Source organism: Amblyraja radiata, chromosome 12 (genome assembly GCF_010909765.2).
Source record: "Amblyraja radiata isolate CabotCenter1 chromosome 12, sAmbRad1.1.pri, whole genome shotgun sequence".
Lineage (NCBI taxonomy): Eukaryota > Metazoa > Chordata > Chondrichthyes > Rajiformes > Rajidae > Amblyraja > Amblyraja radiata.
This window is the reverse complement of record NC_045967.1, coordinates 31269980-31284100: the sequence shown is the minus strand read 5'-3', so window position 1 is coordinate 31284100 and position 14121 is coordinate 31269980.

The following is a 14121-nucleotide window of genomic DNA, read 5'->3' as shown; positions in this document are numbered from 1 at the left end:
GGATAATATCACCACTTTTAGCTTTTAGAAATGTTTGAATGGTGCACTGACTGGCTGACATTTTACAATTTTGTTGTACATGGTTCATGTTACAATGACAATAAAGAAACTATTCTATTCTATTCTAAAACTATTCTACTATTCTATAAATGTGAGGTTATCCACTTTGGTATAAAAAACAGGAAGGCAGATTACTATATAAATGGTGTCAAGTTTGGAAAAGGGGATGTACAATGGGATCTGGGGGTCCTTGTTCATCAGTCTATGAAAGTAAGCATGCAGGTACAGCAGGCAGTGAAGAAAGCAAATGGCATGTTGGCCTTTATAACAAGAGTAGTCGAGTATAGGAGCAAAGAGGTCCTTCTGCAGTTGTACAGGGCCGTATTGAGACCACACCTGGAGTATTGTGTGCAGTTTTGGTCCCCTAATTTGAGGAAGGACATTCTTGCTATTGAGGGAGTGCAGCGTATGTTTCCAAGGTTAATTCCCGGGATGGTGGGACTGTCATATGCTGAGAGAATGGAACGGCTGGGCTTGTACACTCTGGAGTTTAGAAGGATGAGAGGTGATATTATTGAAACATATAAGATTGTTAAGGGTTTGGACACGCTAGAGGCAGGAAACATGTTCCCGATGTTGAGGGAGTCCAGAACCAGGGATTTCTAACCACTTTTTCTAACAGAGAGTTGTTAGTCTGTGGAATTCTCTGCCTCAGAGGGTGGTAGAGGCCGGTTCTCTGGATACTTACAAGAGAGAGCTAGATAGGGCTCTTAAAGATAGCGGAGTCAGGGGATATGGGAAGAAGGCAGGAACGGGGTACTGATTGGGGATGATCAGCCATGATCACATTGAATGGCGGTGCTGGCTCGAAGGGCAGAATGACCTACTCTTGCACCTATTGTCTATTGTCTATCGTCCAGCTTTTTGTGTCTAACCCGTTTCTATGCTGTATGACTATCTCTCCCAGATAAGCAATTTCCAGCTGCTTCAAATGCATACTTACTCCATTTCAGCCAGAATGTTGGGCTTCTGTAAACTAATGAGTACCCTAACCTTTCCTATCCTTGTACTTGTCCAAGTATTTTTTAGAAACAAAAATGGGGAGAGTCGTTTCTGGAAAAAGACGATGGACACACCTACTTGAGGGTTGACAAAATTGCTGGAGAAATTCAGCGGGTGAGGCAACATCTATGGAGCGAAGGAAATAGGCGACGTTTCGGGTCGTGACCCTTCTTCAGACTACGTAAGGGTTGAATAACATTACTGAGGCTGTTTAATACTACCTGAAGTTTAGCGAGTGCACTGAATCAGTTTCAGCAAGTAATTCAACAAAGATAAGTCCCAATATGAAGTGAAGAGTAATGGAAACCATTTAAACAATGTAGGACAAGACCAAGTGGCGATTCCTCCCTTATCCTTTATAATTTCTGGAAACACTGAAGCAAGAAAAAACCTACTGTGAATCTGCTGTCATAGCTGCTGCAATTTGGTAGGCTTTTAAGTTCCAGTGTGATTTGTGCCAGTGATGTGGGGGGAGCCATAGGCCGCCATTCAATACCTCAAGCATACATATTACAACCAGGTCAATGGAATATTATGTATTTTCACTAAAAAGAACTACCTGTTCAACAACGTCATCTTTAGGTCTATTTGGTCTAATACACAGATCATCAATCGTCGCTGGTGTTCTTAAATAGGGATGAGGAAAGTAAAAAAGCCGACGGGTTAATGAGTCTGGAGTTAGCATGTTGGCAGGGGCTACAATCTGGAAGTCATGCATATCCGTGGCAGGGATAATGTCTTGGCTGACGCATTGTCGCGCCAGTGATGTCTGAGCTACTAAATAGTTTCTGAAATTTGGTGGTGGGCTTTATTTTATTTTCAGAAACATATTCAGTAACTTAGGGTGGGGGTGTTATGCGCTCCCTCTGCTGGTGTTAATTATGTACTAACCTGTTTCTCTGATTACCATTAGTACCTCCTGCTGCCTGGCTGCTCCTAACCTGATTGGAGGCTCCTGGCCCAAGCTGCATCACGTGAGCCTGATGACGGAGCCTCAGCTTAAAAAGACCATGTGACTGGCAGCCCCTCTCTCTGTCTCTCTCTCCCCCCCCCTCAGACTGGTGGCAGCAGTCTGGTGTTGGTTTAGTTTGTTTGATTGCATAGTGTTCTTTATGTAACTCTTCATTCTGTATTAACTTATTTTGCTTGGGAAGGATGTGACTGGCATTATTGTTTTCGTAGTTTTGTTTCAGGTTTATTTTCACACTGAGGCAGGTTTAGAGTCTCTGGTCCGACGGCCCATTGAGTGGTCGACCAGAGCACCCTTTATCTTTTGTTTGCTAGCTCCTCCGACCCCTCTTTGTTTGTTTGATCCAGGTTTAGTTCTTTTTGTTAGTGAAAAATAAATAATCTTTCCATTTGACCCTGGTTTTGTATTATGTTATTGGCCTTTGAGGTATTTGATTTTGGCGGCCGTAACATAATAGAATATTTGTCTGAGACAGTTTTGGTTACCTAGCTATAGGAAGGATGTCATTTAGTCAGAAAGGGTGCAGGGGATATTTAACAGGATTTTATGTGTCGGCTTGACTTAAAGGGAGAGGCTGGATTGGCTGGGACCTATTTCTTTGGAGCGTAGGATGCTGAGAGGTGACCTGATTGAAGTATACAAAATCATGAAGGGAATAGGTGAAATAAATGCTCACAATCTTTTACCTAGAAAATAGGATTATAAAATTAAAGAGCATAAGCTTAAGATCAAAGGATAGAGATTTAAGAGGGACCTTGGCCTTTTCGCTCAAAGGTTAGTCCAGTTCTGGAATAAGCTGCCAGAGGGTGCTGTAGATGCAGATGCAAATAAGACAACAAACATTTGAACAAACAAATTGATAGGAAGCATTTTGAGGAATTATGGGCCAAATGCAGGCAAATGGAACTAGCACAGAAAGCCAAATTGGTTGTCGTGGACTAGGTGGGCCAAAGGAGCTATGATTCTATGATTCTATGATTGTGAAAAATCATACTCTAGGTAGGGTTAGTGGGAAATGGGAGTGAGCGAGGAGATTGTACTCTTCCAGAGAAAGTTGCATGAGCTGTCCATGAGTTACAGTGGCCTAAAGGGCCTGTCCCACTTTCCCAAGGTATTCACGAATTCTCCTGAGTTATTCACAAATTCTCCCGAGTTTTCAAACTCACAGAATGTTCGTAACGAATCCATAGGAGGCCGTAGATGTCCGTTGATATATCGTAGTGACTCGTTATGCCAGCCGTAGGTACTCGGGGCATCAGGTAAGTCGGGACATTTTTTCAGCATGATAAAAAATGTCCACGAGTAAAAAAACAGCCCCGAGTACCTACAGCGGGCATAACGAGCCGCTACGATATATCCACGGACTCCTATGGCCTCCTACGAACTCGTTACGAACATTCTGCGAGTTTGAAAACTCGAGAGAATTCGTGAATATATCAGGAGAATTCATGAATAACTCGGGAAAGTGGGACAGGCCCTTAGAGTGGAACACAGGTAATGATTTCAAATGTAGCACTAGCACATATACTGAAGGACATCCATGCTCAGCATATGGTAATTGACTTGAGTCTCTGTGTACTGACCTGCAATTGAACAGGTAATTGAAGATATTGTGAATTCCTCTTTGATATATCATGTGGGCAGGCCACAGGTCTGGTGAATTCATACACATAGTCAACATGGCCCTTCCAGAAGGCAGACTTTAATATTTTTTCCCGGTTGGGAAATATTTCCTCTCACTGGATGTTAGCTACACAGAGTGGTTAGAAATATTGCAATTTAGCTCATCCACCACTATACAGCATATCACTGGATATTGGCTCATGCCTGAAGGGACCATTTCCAATAATGGTCTTCAGTTCAGATAATACAGGGGGGTGAGTTGGGCCGAAGGTTCTGTATCCACGCTCTATGACTCTAATATAGTTTGTCTCACTACACCATTGCAGGAACGTTTATCATCCCTATACCATCCTGTATCTAGTCATGCGGCTGCAGGAATTTGCTTTTGAATTGGAGTACATGAGATTAGGGTATCAAATTGACCATCTGTTATGACCTGATGTATTGTTGTACCGGATACTGCGGTTTGACTGAGAGCTATTGCCTTCAATAAAGTATTTCTGATCATACCTCTCCCTACGCCTCTACATCACTATGCTTACAGACACACAAAACAACCCCACAATTGTCACAATATCGGTGATGCAAATCAAATGCAAACTGAATAGAACAAGAGCCTCTTTGAGCAGATAGATTTGCAAATTATTTTCGAAGGACGTGTATTCAGTTCCAGTTCTTGTAGAAGCACAGCAGAAAACCAACCAGAAAAGAAGCAATCGCTCATTTGTCAGGAAAGCTAGTGTGAGGAATGAAGAACACTTTGATGTGTTCCGTATGTGACACTTATCTGCAGACTATGAGATAATGATGAACAGAACAGAGGGAGATGTATTCCTGAATCCATGCATGCTGGAAGGGCTTGATGCTTCTGACCAGAGGAAGATATTTCCCCTACAGATAGATTTACTATAAACGCTTGAGTGAAGTTTCCCCTTTTCTATTACGAGCAGCACAACCATCTAGGATTTAAATCATTTGTAGAAATATGCTGAAATAGTTGTGCATAATCCCATGACAACTGTGTATGGGTTTGCATGGAATTTATTTTCATACAGATACGACATGCAAGGTGTCCTATATGCCAGTGGTGGTCTCCCATTACTGCTCTGATAAATGATGTCCCATTGAGTTGCCTACCTACTATGGCATGTTATTTGTTTCTGATCATTGTTTGTTTTGGATATGCATGCGTCAATATTGCAACAAAGCCCAATGGGACTGAAACAAACAAATTCAAAGTTGCATTGTCCACATTGATACATACCCATCACATTCAATAATTAATTCTACACCTCAGCTGTGAGAGTGGGCAGGTTGGGCCGAAGGGCCTGTTTCCACACTGTACGACTCTATAACTGCATGACACAAACATATCTATTACATAACTGAATTTTAAGTTGAATGTTTTGTGTTACAAGTCAGAGTTTTAAAAAGATCGTCAACCCAGAAATCTTGCACTTCATTTGATATTCTAGCACAAATGTTTATCTTATCTTTGATCTTGCCACCTACTTAGTACAAAAAATGTCACTCATGGAGAGGCTTTTTACTTCAGTCAGACAGAGGGAGCCATAACTTGAACTTTATCCCTGCTTATCATTTTAAAAGCAATTGTACTTCAGTAAACTGAGGTCTGTCCTCAGCAGAAGCCTCACCTTTGTTCCCCTCCGTCCCCACCTCAATGAGTTCCGCGCCCGCAACGATGTGGAGCTCTTCTTCCGTCGCCTCCGCCTCAATGTGTTTTTCCATGGGAAGGAGTCCTCGCCCCCCAGTGATGACCCCTTCTCCTGTCACCAACGGACCCCCTCCTCCTGGAATTGAATTGATTGAATTGAATTGAATCCCTTTATTGTCATTCAGACCTTACGTCTAAATCTACCGGCTTTAGACCTTTAGACCTTTTTTTTTAACTGCCGGCGTGAGATCAACCATCTCAACTTCTCCACTCCCATGTCTCACTCTAACCTCTCCCCCCCCGAATGTACAGCCCTCCACTCATTCTGCAACAACCCAGACTGGGTGATCAAACCTGCCGACAAGGGACGTGCCGTGGTAGTCTGGCACACTGATCTCTACAAGGCTGAGGCCACGCGCCAACTCTCAGACACCTCCTACCTATCCTTGAACAATGACCCAACACACGAGCACCAGGCCACTATATCTAACACCATCACTGACTTCATCAACTCCAGCTCCCTGCTCTCCCAAGCCTCCAACCTCATAGTTCCCCAGCCCCGCTCGGCCCGATTTTACCTTCTCCCCAAAATCCACAAACCAGACTGTCCTGGCAGACCCATTGTTTCTGCCTGTTCGTGTCCTACCGAACTTATTTCCACATACCTCGACTCCATCCTACCCCCCCTGGTCAAATCCCTCCATACCTATGTTCAAGACACCTCACACGCTCTTCGTCGACTCCAGGACTTCCGTTGTCTAGGCCCCCATTTCCACATCTACACCATGGATGTCCAGTCACTCTATACCTCCATCCCCCACCAGGAGGGTCTCAAAGTCCTCCGTTTCTTCCTCGACCGTAGAATCAACCAATCCCCGTCTACTAATACTCTCCTCCGCCTAGCGGAGCTGGTCCTTACCCTTAATAACTTTTTGTTTGACTCCTCCCATTTCCTCCAAATACAAGGCATAGCTATGGGCACGCACATGGGCCCTAGCTATGCCTGCTTCTTTGTAGGGTACTTCGAACAATCCTTGTTCGATACATACCATGGCCCTATTCCCGAACTCTACCTCCGCTACATTGATGACTGCATTGGTGCTACCTCTTGCACCCACACACAACTCACTGACTTCATCCATTTCACCACTAACTTCCATCCGGCATTCAAATACACCTGGACCATTTCCGATATTTCCCTACCATTTCTTGACCTCACTATCTCCATCGCAGGTGACAGACTACTGACCGACATCCAATATAAACTCACTGGCTCCCATGGCTATCTGGACTACACTTTTTCCCACCCTGCTTCCTGTAAGGACTCCATCCCCTACTCCCAATTCCTCTGTCTCTGCCGCATCTGCACCCAGGATGAGGTGTTCCACAGCAGAGCATCGGAGATGTCATCATTCTTCAGGGAACGGGAGTTCCCCTCTTCTACTGTAGATGAGGCTCTCACCAGGGTCTCTTCTATACCCTGTGACTCTGCTCTCACTCCCCATCACCCCACTCGTAACAAGGGCAGAGTGTCCCTTGTCCTCACCTTCCACCCCACCAGTCGTCACATACAACAAATAATCCTCCGACATTTTCGCCACCTCCAACGTGATCCCACCACTTGCCACATCTTCCCATCTCCTTCCCTGTCTGCTTTCCACAGAGACCGTTCCCTCCATAACTCCCTGGTCAATTTGTCCCTTCCCACCCGAACCATCTCCTCTCCGGGCACTTTCCCTTGCAACTGCAAGAAATGCTACATTTGTTGCTTTACCTCCCCCCTTGAGTCCATTCAAGGACCCAAGCAGTATTTCCAGGTGCGGCAGAGGTTCACCTGCACCTCCTCCGACCTCATCTATTGCATCCGCTGCTTTAGATGTCAGCTGCTCTACATAGGCGAGACCAGGCGTAGGCTTGGCGATCGCTTTGCCGAACACCTCCGCTCGGTTCGCAATAACCAACCTGAACTCCCAGTGGCTCAGCACTTCAACTCCCCCTCCCATTCCGAATCCGACCTTTCTGCCCTGGGCCTCCTCCATGGCCAGAGCGAGGACTACCGTAAATTGGAGGAGCAGCACCTCATATTCCGCTTGGGTAGTCTGCACCCCAGCGGTATGAACATTGACTTCTCTAATTTCAGATAGTCCCCACTTTCTCCTCCCCTTCTCAACTCTCCCTCAGTCCACTGGCTCCTCCTCTTCCTTTCTTCTTCCCACCCTCACATCAGTCTGAAGAAGGGTTTCGACCCGAAACGTTGCCCATTTCCTTCGCTCCATAGATGCTGCCTCACCCGCTGAGTTTCTCCAGCATTTTTGTCTACCTTGTACTTCAGTAAATCTAACTTGCATAAAAAGGAAAGAAGGCTGCTTGCTAAGCACCACATTCACCATTTTAAACATTCACGCCCTCCAACTTTATCAAGCTGTCCTTTGAATCAGACACCCCTTTAGCTTGGAAAAGTATCATTGTCTGTGTCTATAGCATCTGTAACTCTTTAGTGGTGTTACTTGTTTTTACAACTACCCTTACCATATCATCCTTCATTGAAGGAAGTAACTGGGTGCAGAGTCTGGTACAATAATACATCAACGTTTTACAGTGAGCTCTTAAAGCTACACTTACGTTTGTACTCATCACATTGCTTTACCAAAGTACAGACCATTCAAATTTTATGCGATTGTTGTAGTTATTATTTATTTAAATAAACAATTATAATTCAACCAACTATCAATTCACTTGATCTCTTGGCCTTTCCATTTATTGCATCCTTCACTGCAAGCTGCAGTTGATATTTTGATAGTATTCAATCCAGGCTACCGTATTTCCATTGCATTGCCAGATAAGCTTTGCACACATCATAACTCTGCAATGGCTTCTTCAAAATTATTATTTTTCATAATTGTGAATATATATTGCATCAATCAATCACTATCTAATAGATCTACATTCACTTAACCATTCATCAAAACCTGGTTTAGACACTCTTGCATAGAGTCTAGCAATATACCAAATAAAATGAATTTTGTTTCAATATTCTCTACTTTAAATCCTTATGCTTTGTTCCATTGCTTTCATAAGAACATAAGTAACCAGAGCAGTCATCGTAGCAGAGTCTCTGCCTCAGCACAATTTTGCTATTCTATTAACATGTCCCTTGATTCCCACAACATCCAGAAATGTATCATTCTCCATTTTGTATGAACAATGACGGAGCCTCCACAGCTCCTCAGGGCTTGAGAATTCAATAGGTTCACCAGCCTTATGGTGAAGAAACCTTTCCTCATCTCAATCCCAAATGATCTATCTTATTGCAAAACATTGGCCCCTGGCCCAATGACTCCTGAGCCAAGGGGACCATTCTCCTTCCATTTTGTCTCTCAAGCATTTCAACAATTTTATGTTTCAATGAGATCTCCACTCATTTGTTTAAATCCAGAACACAATCCAATTCTATTCAATCTCTGAAACCAGTCAAGTAACTCTTTTCTGCACTTCTTTGGCATTTCTGTTCAGTATGGAAACTGATACCCAAAATTCCAAGCACAGTCTCACCAAAACCTATAAAATTGCAATAAGACCTCCTCTCTTCTGTAATAAGACTCTTTCATTTCATGGCTAATATACCATCTGTGTTCCTAATTGCTCGCCACACCTGCATGTTGACTGTCAGTGACTTGCGTACAACTATTCTTGGGTCCTCTTGAACATCAACCATATCTAGTCTTTTTACCATTTAAGAAATCCGCTGCTGTTCTTTTGCGCACACCAAGGTGGATAACTTCACAATTTTCCTCTTTGCATTCCATCTGATCTGTTACTCCAGAAGCCTCTTCTCATCCTCCTCCATACTCACAATCCCACCCAGTTTGGTGTCATCAGCAAACTTCGGAATGTAACCTTTAACCTCCGATAGATGCTCTTGAAGTTCTCAATACCATCCTGAATCCTCTTCCTCTAACGGCCAGCGGATCCTCGGAGTCAGTGGGAATATCAGGTTTTTTTAAGGAGGCTTTGTGTACATCATTGAATCTTTTCTGCTGTATCCATGGCAATGTTTTTCCATGACAGTGGTCAGAACAACATGTCCATTGCTGGAGTTAAGTGTCAGGCATGCAAACAACACCGTGTGCCCAACACCAACCTTGTGTAACTAGTCCTCAATGCCGGGGAAGTCAGTATGGAAGGGGACACTGACATTGGCTTTCTGTCATTCCAGAATGTATATTTGTTAATGTATCCACAAACTAGCCATTCTCAGTGAAGACTTTTGTCATAAATGACTGCATCTTGCCCCCAATATTTTCATCAATCATTTTTGCTGCATTGTTATATCTCACATCTAACAACCTTCCCATAGGAGTGGAAGAACGAATGAAAAACTATGGTGACTGCCAAGAGAACCAAAAGCTCAGTACGTGTGTCGCAATAGGCAGACAACACTAGTCTTCACAAGCACTTGGTGGCCAAGCTACAAGCTTCCATCCACAGTGCCATTGAAGCATTCAACATCTGCAAAACAAAGGTTCTCTATCAAACTGCTGCCAAATAGTAAATGGTAAATGATAAAACCTTTAGGAGAACTGATGTACCAATGTATCTTGGGATACTAGTCCATAGCTGCTGAAAGTGACAACACAAGTAGATAAGGTGGTAATGGAGATGTACGGCATGCATCTTTTCATCAGTTGGGATGTTGGGTATAAAGGTGGATGCCATGTACATCTGTATAAAAGCTTGGTTGGGTCACTTAAAGTTTAATAGAAAGGAGAGAAGAAGTTTCTTCATTCAGAGGGTAGCAAATTATTTGATTTATCTTCCCAAGATGGCTGCAGAGGCTCAGGACCTCAATACATTCAAGATAGAAATGGATGGATTTTCAATATTAACAAAACCAACGAATATGGAGTCAATGCAGAGAACTGGCAGTAAGGTAAACGATCAGCCATTGTATAACGGTGAACAGCCACAGGGGACCCAATGGCTTGAGTGATATATTTCCTTACCACAACTTGAGCTCTGTTTTTAAACTTGTCAACAAGTTGCAATATACTGGTTTACCACATTGTTATTCATCCTCATAAACTTTTGCTGTGCTCCAGGGAAGAGCTTTGCTGATACTCTCCATCACTTTTTCACCACCTTTGGTATGATCAACAATAAATATTATATCGATGATTGTTGAGCACGTAACATTTCTGAAATGCAACAAAAGAGTTCCTGGTCCTTCAGGCATGAAATGAACTTGGACTTGGGAACACTTTTTAAAGGACGGTTTAAAAAAAGCTAAAAATAGGGGCAATCTGAAACAAACGAAAATGCTGAAAATTCACGATCAATCTGTCAGTGCCGAGAGTGAAAATAAACCAACAATTCATGTAGACACAGGGCAATTCAGATGCTTAAACCCTGTACAAGAACACAGAGTGCTGAAGTAAATCAATGGGTAGGCAGCATCTCTGGAGCTCATGGATCGGTGATACTTGGGGTCAGGACCCTTCTTCAGATCGATTGTAGTAAGCTGGAAAAGGGATGGGGATGAGACAAAGCATGAGAAGTTGTAGGTGGATAGAGGTGAAGTGGTTATTTGATTTGCCTCTTCCATTGTAGATTTTGACCTGGCCCTACATCCAAGATATCGCACAGGCTCTTCAACAAATTTCATTTCCTAGGCTCACTTTGTCTCATCTTTACCATGGATATCCAGTCCCTTAACACCTCCATTCCCCACCTGAAAGTCTCTGGGGCCTGTGGTTATTCCATGACCCGAGGACCCATCAGTTCCCCTCTACGAACACTCCCCTCCACCTGGCAGAATTTGTCCTCACCCTCAACAAGTTTCTTTTGACTCTTCTCACTTTTTTCATCTAGGTTTAGGTTTAGGATTATTGTCACATGTACTCAGATACAATGAAAAGCTTTGTGCCGGTTATCCAATTAGCCAGATAATACTATACATAAACACAATGAAGCCAAACTCGTGCAATAGGTAGAGCAAAGCAGAAGATACAGAGTACAGAATATAATTTTCAGCATTGATCAGCTTTGGAATAAAGTTTTCAGCAAGACATAGACATAGCCATTGCACTTGCATACACCCCAGCTGTGCCTGCCTTCTGTTGGTTATGTTGAACAATTCCAAATATACACTAGTACCATCCCCCAACTCTTTCTCTACTACATCAACAACTACATTTGGGTTACCTACTGCACCCATGCAGAGCTCACTGATTTCATTAACTTTACCATTAACTTCCACTCTGCCCCCAAATTCACGTGGACTATTTCTGACACATTTCTCCTCTTTCTTGACAGGAGGCAGACTACAACTGAACTCACCTCACATTTATCTTGACCACATCTCCTCCCACCCTGCCTTTTGCAAAGACCCAATCCCTTACTCTCAATTTCTCTGTCTCTGCACACATTGGCTCCCAGGATAAGACTTTCCACTCTCAGACATCCGAGATATGCTCTTTCTTTTGTAAATGTGGTTTCTCCCCTGCTGTAGTGAATGGATCCCTCACCCATGTCACTTCTGTGTCCTGCAGCTCTGTTCTCATTCCCCCTCCCACAAGATGGAACAAAGATAGTGTTTCAATGGTCCTTACTTTCTACCCCACCAGCCTCTGCACCCTTTACATTATTGTCCAAAGTTTGTCATCTAAGATGTGATCCCACCACTAGTCACATCTTCCCATTCCCACCACTCTGATTTCCTCTCACTCTGCAACTCCTTCGGTTGCTCATCTTTTCCCACCCAATCCACTCCCTCGCCAAGTACTTCCTGTTACTACTGCAGAAGATGTAACATCCACCCTTGCACCTCCTCCCTCACTTCCATCCTGTGACCCCATCAGCTCTTCCAGGTGAGAAAGACATTCATGTACACCTCCTCTAACCTCATCTAATGCATTTGGTATTCTTGATGTGGCCATTACATCGGCGAGACCAAGCATAGACTAGGCAACAGTTTCACCAAACACTTGCGCTCAGTCCGTCCAGGTATACTGGATCTCCTGGTTGCCACCATTTTAACTTCCTTTCCCATTCCCTTATGACCTTTCTGCCTTGGGTCAACTCCATTGCCATATTGAGGACACCTGCAAACTGGAGGAACTGCACCTCATATTCCATTTGGGCAGCTTAATGTTAGACATGTGTGAAATTGTCTACTGTTGTGCTGCCAATAAGTTGATCTACAGGGGAATTGAGCTAGTGTCTGATGATATGACAGCAAAACTATTTAATTTGCATTGCATTAAGAGCTGTTTTAGGAGCTGCAATAATAAAAATGATGTTGTTGCATTTAAGTAATTGCTTGCCACTTCTGAGGGTGGCTGCTTTGTCGTGGTAGAGATGCATGCATGAGCCCAAAATCCTTAGAGCTAAAACATCTGGAGTTATGCTCCTGGCAGGGCCACCCATGGAGAGCCCAGTAAGAAGACCCAACAGTGAAACAGGCGGAGGATGGTGGCTGACCAGTAGGTGGATCACCACAATTGCAGAGAAGTTGAAGAATGCTGTACCAGGGGGAGATTCCCAATGTTTGTGGAGTCCATGCCATTGGACCCAATTCTGTCCCTGACAAGGACGGTGTGGTGACCACATGTCACCAGTGTCTCCAGGTTAAAACATGTCACAGAGGGCATCCACCCAGAGGAACATATCACACGCACAACTGCCCACACTGCAATAAAGTCTGTGGCTCCAGAACTGGATCCTTCAGCCAACTCAACTCACAGAAAGGACCTACCAGGAGCTCAATCATACTCGACTTTGACCGATTGCTGACAATGATGAATTGATTGCCAAACAGTGAGTTCTTAGTATTTGTGAAGATGCAATCGATCATACACACCGACTGGTTTGTCATTAAGTACACATTGGTTACATAGGCAGGAGTTGGACCGTGAGGTGAAAATTACTCCATTTAAAATTCTGTCGAGTGTTCTTGACAGAAGTCATTCAGATAAAAGCATGTATGATAAAGGCTGACAGAAACAATGTTGGGACAAATTATTGATGAACTGCATTGAGTAGCCTAGGTTACTTTGCAAAGACAATAAATCTCAGCTTAAACTGATTCACAATTATACCAAAAGATGGCCTTATGTCAAGGTCTGGTGGTTTGGTCAGAAGACATTTTATATGCTTTCTCAATATTAAATTGGAAATGTTAGGTGTCTTTGCAATTTGTTGACATGATCTGGATTTACTATCTACCAGCAAGGCCATGGAGCCAGTTAGGAGTGTGGTTGAGTTTGCAATTGCATCTCGTCCTGACTGGGTGAGGATGGCAGATTTATTTCTCCAAAGAACATTATTGAACCAGATGAGTTTTTTTTGACAATCCAGTGGTTTTGACTTTCTGTCACCGTGCAAACTTTATTATATTTTTAAATACCAGATTAACCCAGTTTTAGTTGAATTTATCCTTCCCCATTTCCTATGGTGGGCATCAAATTCATGTTTTTTGGATCAAGGTTCCTGCTCTCTGACTATCAGTCTGGTAATTGAGTTGCAAAGTTATTGTACTTTTTTTTAAAAAGGAAGATCTGTAAACTTTAATCAAATTGAAAAAAAATGTTCATGAACATTCATTATGGCCTTCTTGAGGGAGTTTTAATTTCACAATTGGATATTCAACACCGGTGGAAACCAAGCATCAACTTATAGAACATTGAACAGTACGTCAGAGGAACAGACCATTCAGCCCACAGTGTTTGTGCTTACCATGATGCCAAGTTAACCTGATCTCACCTGCTTGTACATGATCCATATCCCTCTATCT